General features: G+C 37.7%; 1 protein-coding gene across 1 annotated transcript in view; it reads right to left on the minus strand.

Moving 5' to 3' along the window:
• Positions 1 to 8,579, minus strand: part of EMP1 (epithelial membrane protein 1) — a 44,173-nt gene extending 35,594 nt beyond the window's left edge. Inside the window, exon 1 of the mRNA XM_044074518.1 lies at positions 8,366 to 8,579. The gene's annotated coding sequence lies outside the window, so the exon portion shown is untranslated. The remainder of the gene's footprint in view (positions 1 to 8,365) is intronic.
• Positions 8,580 to 9,016: the final 437 nt, after the last annotated feature.

Here is a 9,016-nt window from a genome sequence, read left to right on the forward strand (position 1 = left end):
GTCATTCTTTCATATGAATCTTGTTAGCTATCTTTGCAAATCTTTGTATCATATAAAAGACGAATACAATTTATTTTATCCCTTAATAAAGATTCTTGCAGAGGATATACAAAGAGGCTTACTATTAAGCCCTGTGATACCTCTAACTACAGTTTCTTCATAGATGTCATGCCCTGTACTGTGATACACATCTTCCATCTGTCAATAATCAGGTAACCAGGAAAGTACCCTAGGTCATATCTTAACCTGGCTACCTTGTATGATAATCTTTCAAATGGAATTGATAGGCATAAAACTAATGATGAAATAATGCAGATGGTTCACCTCCCCACTGTTAATTAACTTGGAAAACCAAAGAAAAACAGCAGCATCTGAGACCTTGTTTCTGAAGGTATTCCATTATTTTACCCAATGTTATTGCCAGATTAACATTTCTATACTCTTCTAATCTAACCTTGTTATATGCGTGCATTTATCCAAGTGGTGACACGCTCTACAATTAATATTGGAGGGAAATATCTCTGCTCCCTTCAGTCATTTTTAACTCTAAATGCATTGCATAAAATGGCGACTTTGCTAATTATTTTATTTCACTTACTGAATGGTGAAAAAATATGAATAAAACTGGCCACAAGTAGAACACTGTCAGTAACAGAAAACATTTGGATGCAGTCATTTTTAACTCTAAATGCATTGTATAAAATGGCGACTTTGCTAATTATTTTATTTCACTTATTGAATGGTGAAAAAATATGAATAAAGGTGGTCACCAGTAGAACACTGTCAGTAACGGAAAACATCTGGATGCAGTCCACTGTCTGCCAAGACGAACGTCTTCCATTTATGTCACATCTTACTCATAAGTAACATACAGGAAGTCATTTCATCAGAGTGAATGGAATTCTATAGAAGGTTACACTATACGAGTATCAAAAGCAAATAAAGTGTGCACTCAAAACTGTGAAATGTTCAATTTACGTGATTTACTTCAGAAAGAAAGAAGATTCACACCCTTATAGTGTCAGCTGTTTCCTGTGCTCTAAACATTCTAGAACTTCATCTGTGTCCTATTTTCTTGTAGAGAACTTGTTTTCCAAGGATTACAACAGCTTCTTAACTTTGCACCATAAATGGATATATCATTTCATGACTGACAAAAATGAAAGACTGGAAAAAAGGCCATTCTAACAGGTTAGTATGTCTTTCGAACCACTCTGACTGCCACCTCTGTCTCTCTCTCCCACCCTCTCTCTCTGTCTGTCTTTATCTACTTATGCATAGACCTGTACCTACTCATATAAAATATGTACATTGGTGTGTGTGTGTGTGTGTGTGTGTGTGTGTGTGTGTGTGTGTGTGTGTGTGTGTGTGTGTGTGTGTGTGTGTGTGTGTGTGTGTGTGTGTGTGTGTGTGTGTGTGTGTGTGTGTGTGTGTGTGTGTGTGTGTGTGTGTGTGTGTGTGTGTGAAGGTGCAACTATTCACGTGAAAATGTGTAGGTAGTGAAATACACAAAAATCACTTGGGGTGGGTTCAGCTATCCCACTTCTGAGTCAAACAAAAATTATGACATCTATTTAGAAAAATTCATTTAGTTAATGACAAAGATGGGTTACTTTGTCATGTTGATTTATGGCCTCAAACAGTTTAAGAAATTAATGCCATTCAGTATATTATAAGCTTAAGAATGGTCCAGATGAGAAAGTATCAGACCTCCTAAATAAATTGCATTCAGATTGAGACAACTTTCAGTTTCATACTGTGTGCATTGAAGCAAGTCATGTAACCACCTACTGCTGTTAGGTTATCCCTAAAAATGAGCACTTGTAATTCTTGTATTACTCAAGCATAGGTATGTAAACAATGATGCACAAATAGACTGTTGCACAAGAAAGTGCAGAGGTATGCCTTTATGCATTTATTTTACTGTTCAGTCATCTTTAACCTTTTTCCACACGTGGCATACATTATGCATTATATTTGCAAACCATAATAAATGCCAATGTAGATTATCTCTAAATGACAGATTCCTACCCCAGTATTGGTGAAAGTCTTTGTCTGTCAAATCCCCACCATAACAACCATAGGAAAGAAACAAACTTGAATCTGTCAGCTTTAGCATTGTCAGTGTTAGTTTCTCTAGTGCCACTATGACTGTTTAAATGACAGCAGGTGACTAGACAGACACAGCTTGTTATCCTGACTTTTCTTTCTTTCTACTTATTGTAGAAATCAGTGACCCTAATTAGCTAAGGATGCTGTCTTCTACCATGTCCAAAATGCAAAGTCATCATCTTCTTCACTATTCTATCTCTACAGTATCATGAAAAAGGTTACACCATGCATTGAGAGATTTTCTCCAGGGTTTTCCACCTACAGTCTCCAGAGACTGTACCACTTTTATCTCTTTTCCTGTAATAAGATGTTCTCTTGGAGTCTGTTAGTTCCTGTGAAGCACACCATGGCTTTTATGAAGTGGTCCTCTTGTTTCTTTCCTCAGCAGTATACAATTTTACTTTTTTTCCTGTCAACCTGACCATCCCTCATAAATCTGACTTGGCCATACCCTCATTTGATCAGCAGTCTAATACCTGTATAGAACAAGTGCTGTGTCGTGGTAACTTGATATGTTTCTGTTATTCCCTATGACCTCCCATCAGAGGAAAGGACAGGTCAGTGCTGTAGCAGGATCTTAAACCTTATAGGTTCATAGGTGTTTACTAGGATAATGACCACAAGGACCTTTTTAAGCCTAGCCATGCATCCCAAATCTCTGACAAGTTCTGATACCCTTGATAAGTGTAAGCATGGGCCTGGGAAATGAACCATTTGCAGATTACCTGTTTGCATTAGAGACATTGGTGCCAAACCAGGGATGAATTTCTTGTTTCCCATCCAATTGTCCAAGCTGCACTTGAATTGGGTTAGGGAGGAACTCTGCTTCACATGGATGGGGAGCCTGTTCCATAGATGGGGTAGTCTTATCTCTCCAGCAGGTCCTATTTACATCACAGGCAAGGTTTAAGACTTTAGAATGAATAATTCTGGTACTGTTTATTTTGTGGATATGCAGGAAGTCCATCAGAGTGGGGTCTGACAATGCCCTGTATGCCAGGCATAGATCTCCCCTCAAAAGCCTGTAGGAGAAAGAATACAGGGATAGGGCCTTGAGGCAGTCTGCATGGGACATATTAATTATGCTCTGTATTCTTTTAGTAAAGAACCTTTGTGGACATTCAAGTTGTTGGATATGCCTGGTTAGGTACATACCAAAGGGAGCATTGTACACAGTGACAGGTCTGATGAATGCTGAATACAGCGAAACAATGACTTCCTTGGACTTAGATGCCATACCTTTGTTTATAAGTTGGGCAACATAGAATGATTTCCTCCTTCACTGTAGACATGTGTTGATCAAAGGCTAGATTACTATCTATGTGTGTCCCTAAGTCCCAGACTACTGGGTCAACTCTAAGGGGTGTTTTGTCAATATGATAGTTACCAGGGATGGATGACTTCCCAAAGGATACTATTATGCATTTCTTGGCATTTAGTTTTAGTCCATGGCTCTGACACCAGTTGTTTGTCTGTGTCAGCCCCTCCTGGAGAACATTTGTGTCAGTGTGAGATTCAATGACAGCTCCTAATTTGCAATCATCTGCAAACTTAGTCAGCCAGAGACCATCGACATTGGCCTTGAGTTCTGAGAAGGAAATGCCAAAAAGGAGTGGTCCAAGGACTGATCCCTGAGGGACTCCATTTGTGACTGGCCTCTTTGTAGAGGTGGACTCACCAATTCTAACTTCCTGAGTCCTGTTTGTGAGCCAGTTGGCTATCCACCGGGTGACATACAAGTTTGTACCTAACCTCTTGAGATTGTCAACAATGCCTGAGTGGGGTATTGTGTCAAGTGCCTTGGCCAGGTCAACGTAGGCAATGTGAATGATTTTGCCCTCATCCATTGCTTTAGAGACCTTCTCAAAGACATCCATCAGGTTGAGTAGGCATGATCTGCCCTTGACGAAACTAAACTGGGTTGGGTCCAGTGACTGGAGGTTTACTATATCTCTATTGATCATTTCCATGATAATTCTTTCCATGGCTTTACATATAAGACTAGTGAGACTTATGGGCCTGTAGTTTCCAGGGTCTGTAGATGGCCCAGCTTTGTGCAAAGGGATGACTGCTACCTTTCTCTATTCATGAGATATGAAGCCTGTTTGGAGGCTACAGTTAAATAGTAATTCCAGAAGCCTCCATGAAAAGTACAGTACTTGGTAGTCAGAGGTTCTGTTCATTTCAGCCTGTGCATACACCTGTGCATACAAATGTCCATCTCTTCAACTAGGCAACAGTCATCAACTGGAACCTTGACAGCATCCACCACTGGAGAAAAAGAGAGCTGCCTTCAGATATTCACTATCTTTCTTCTCTGTCTGGATCAAAAATGTACATATTCATTTCTTTAGCCTCTTCTTGTTTTGCATCTGGCTTAAAACCTACATGACTTCTGCCCTTTTCTAAATTGCCACCATTTTGTACATGATCTCTAACTGTGCAAAATACAATTGTGGATGTCTTACTATCTGAGGAGGATTCCAATTCCAGCTTTTCAGGTTCCACTGTTTATTCTTCTCAAGTACATTTTTACATCCTACCAGTCCATCTTATTACATCCTCATGCTTCTTGCTTATTTTAGATTAACTGATATAAGAAGCCCTGAGGAATACTTCTCATGCAGTGTACTTTCTCTTAGTGTTTGTTTACCCTGATATATTACCTTGCATTGAATTTGATCTGCAATACATATATCAACAATGTCTCTAGCATTATTAACTCTGTTTTCATCCTTTTGCTACCCATGTTCATCATTTGGGTTGAAGATGTATTTTGAAAATATGTTTTCCCTAGTTTCTAAGATTCACTGCAACCAATATTGTTAGGGACAAGACTATGGACTAAAACCTGCAGTACTGTTCTGACTACCATCCCTTCTTTGGTGCGGTATGTGCTTACTATCATTCTCTGTTCAGTACAGTGGATGTTTTACTCTTGTTTTCACCCTAGGATCTACTATGAGTTTGTTTAATGTTGTATTAACTTCTATATTTTGCACTTCAAAATGCAAACCTAAATGGACTGGATTTGCATTACCCTACCTTCTCTCTAGGTCTGCAAAAAAAATTTCATTAATAAAAATGGCCCTCAATTCATGAATCAATGCTGAATTGACCTTTGTGTCCCTTTTAACTCTAAAATTTCCTCAGTCTTTGATTTCACATTTGATTCTGCATTTTCCCAGCCACTGAGGTTAAAGTGGCAGGTTAGCATTTTGCTGTTGTGTGTCCTGTTGTCATCCTTTTGAAGCTGTATCATATTTTTCACATTCTATCCATCTCCTCAGTCTTCCCTTGCTCAGGTATCCTAGGTTTGCCACCTTATTCCTTAGTTTATTTAAAAGTGGTATGAAGTTGTGTTCCTAATCCACTTTCAGGTTTTCTACAAATTCTCTAATAAACTTCCTGCCTTTTCCACCATAAGTTTTAGGAGTTCTTTCTTGCACCTTTCTTTTTGAAAAAGATTACATCTGCTGATTACACACAATATCTTCATTTTCACATTTCTAGGATGGAAGTAGAAAGCTGTATTTTTCATTACTTGCTCAAGTTTGCAGTCTTGCAAACTCAGACACCAGCCAGTGAAGTAGGGCACAAGAGGTCACAAAAGATGCTCTTTAAATAAATAGGGAAACATGCTGTCTTCTTTTTGACATGGTCTCCTTCCTGCTTCACCCAGCAATGGTACACATGGAAACATTTGTAGTTTTATGAGCATAGACCAGTGTTTCTCCGATGATGAGACTAGACTAGGCCTATTTCAGGGGAAGCCCAAGTAAGTCTGTATATGTTGAATAGAAAAAACAATAGCTATTCAGTAAATATATATATATATATATATATATATATATATATATATATATATATATATATATATGTGTGTGTGTGTGTGTGTGTGTGTGTGTGTGTGTGTGTGTGTGTGTGTGTGTGTGTGTGTGTGTGTGTGTGTGTGTGTGTGTGTGTGTATGTGTCACATATTAATGTGGGTGCAGAATAACACAGAAAGATAATTTTTAATTTGCATTTGTACTTTGTACAAATCAGCTGTAAAAGCATAGTTTAACATACAAAATTTTAGTTTGTCCAAATGTGCATATTTTGGGGGAAGAGTAGGAATGCACCTTTTAAGTATGCTATATGATAGTACATTTCTGATATCAAGGAGAGACTCAAAGACTGTTGTGTGATTTGGGAAAGGCTCACTGTAAGAATGTTTCAGAAGCTATGATGTAGACTGTTGCAATAGTTGCCCTTTTTTACCATGAAGCAAAAACAAGAAAACGAGAATATAAAAACGAAGTGAAAAAAATAGTAGAATCACCCAGTTACTGAGTTACCCTTTGCTCCCGCTCTAGCCCTGCTATTAAATGTGGAGTCTGGCGAGAACAAAAATAAACATTTTCAGAGCAATGAGGCTAAAGCTGAATAAGAGAGGAGAGGTTCCATAACCAGAAATCCTAAATAGCCATCACTACATTAGTCATCATATGGGAGTATTTGAAACTAGACAAAGTGAGAAGATGGATGTCATGAACAGCTGAGAGCACATATGAATACCGACACAGTGCGACATAGTGACAATTATTCAAGGACGTTAAAAGATATTTCTTTCTGTCAAAACTTTAGGTTCTCTTTTTTTCTTTTATAATGGCAATGGAATATGATTTTTTTCTAATATTGTTAAATGATTTGAAAAGGATTCCTGACAAAGAATACATGCCTGCAGTTATTTCAAATAATCATTGTGTATTTGGAAGCCAGAAAACTGTTCTGCATACAATTTATCAACTCATTTAAAATAGTTAACTAAACAGCCCTAGTTAGGAAAGGGATATTGCCAAAATAAATCAGAGCACCTCTGTTGGTATGGGCGGTGCCTCATATTATCTGGGAGTGACCCACATTTTTAAAAAGGATTAAGAGAGTGGTGATGGATAAGTAACAGCTCATCACCTCCAGCAAAGGGTGGAGCCCTCTTAACAAGGCTGAAGGTGTGTCAGCATAGCACACAGAAATCTAATAGTTCCCTGTCACTTTGCACATGACATGCTTAGCTCCAAATTGCTAAATTATGAAATGTCATGCATGTCTAAAGCATCACAGTATAAAATGTTGGGACTTTCAGCTAAAATGACAATTATGACAGTAGAGCAAAAATGTATAAAAAAGAAAAAAAAACAATAACCAAACCATAGATAAGGCAATAATGAAGGAATATAAATTTCTACTACTGCTTTACCAGTAAATGTAGATCCTTGAAAAAGGCAATGAATCATGCTGTGATTTGTATGTAATCATAAATGAAAAAAGAAAACTAATACATTAATTATTTAACAGGGTCTCCTCACAAGCACAAATAGTTTTTTTTCTAAAACCTTTCATGATTCAAAGTCTTAAGATATAAAACAGTTTTTTTTTCCTGGCAGGGTGCCAGGTAGCCTCCCCTCCGTCTCTCCTTCTATCTCATCTCTGTTTCCGCTTGCATGTTTCACAACTGCCACTCCCCGCACAACTATATGACATGCACATGCATATGTGCTACAGCTGCCATAGCTGATTTTATTTTCAGTATATTTATTTACTTTTTTTTAATTTGCCACTTCACCAATATCCAAGACACAAGTAAACATAGTACTTAGCATCAGTTGTAGTATAAGGGCTCAACCATTAAAAGATGCACTGCTTTCACTATACTCAAATATCATATTTAAGCATGCGACATGCTTATAACATAAAAGTGTTACTTATTTCAAAAAGGACACCTGTAAATGATACCCACGGTTAAATATGGCATAAGTAAGAAATATGTTAAGGAATGCATATAACAAAACAGTCCTGAAAAGTAGAAGAGAGTAGAAAGACCTGCCTAACAACCTCTGGCAGGAAAATGAGCTAATCTAGTTTAAACTGTATATCTTCATGGTATTTACTTCTCTCCAAGCATTCACTTCTATATTGCAAGGACAAGAAAAAAAAGCTAGTAGGTTAAACCTTAGCAATGAAACCTCCAAATAAAACTATGTAAAGACAATACTATCTACTTATAAATCCTCATAAAATCTGTTAACATATTTAACTTCTTAATGCACTGAATGCAAGCAGAATTTGTACCATTATCCAGTTTTTATTTTTTTATATAATTAATAAATTTGCTGCAAGCAAGAAAAAAGTTTAGAATTTCAACAGAGAAGTCAGGCTTGCCTTTGCTGCAAGCCTGCTGTTATAATTAATGTTATATCATTTACCTTACCTGACTCTGCAGTTGTTAGTTCAGGAAGCCCTTACAAAAGTAACTACAAGGGCAGTCTCACTTTACTGGCTGCTGCTAATATCAAAAGCTGGTCCAGCCACTTGAATGATCTGTCTTCTTCTGATGGCAGTGTGAAGTGTGGGTAGCGTTAAAAGCAAAGAGGAAAGAGGCTCGCCCCTGATGATGCAGCCATATGGGTTTTATTTAACTCTGTCAGAGTCTGTGTGAATCAGCCACTATTTAAAAAAAAAGTTGTTCTCCACTCAAATACATACACTACGCCCAAGTCACTTGGCAGTGAGCCAGGGGAACAGGAGTGGAAGGAAATATGCAGTTTTATGGAGTTAATCTGATGATTTTACTGGAGTAACAAAAGCCTCATGATCCAACTTGTGATGACGGCTTGTCTTCCCACCCCCGCAGTGCATCCAAATAAACATTTGTTGTCATGTGAGTCATTATAGATACAACACAAATAATAACACTAAACAGGATTTCATTTGCACTATTTTGTGATACTAAAGAATAAGTCTAAGCATACTTTCACATGCACACGAACACACACACACACACACACACACACACACACACACACACACACACACACACACACACACACTTTGTATTAGAAAAATAAAACAATCTATGAAA

The sequence above is a fragment of the Protopterus annectens genome, chromosome 1.part1 (assembly GCF_019279795.1).
Source record: "Protopterus annectens isolate FY-2018-M chromosome 1.part1, PAN1.0, whole genome shotgun sequence".
NCBI lineage: Eukaryota > Metazoa > Chordata > Ceratodontiformes > Protopteridae > Protopterus > Protopterus annectens.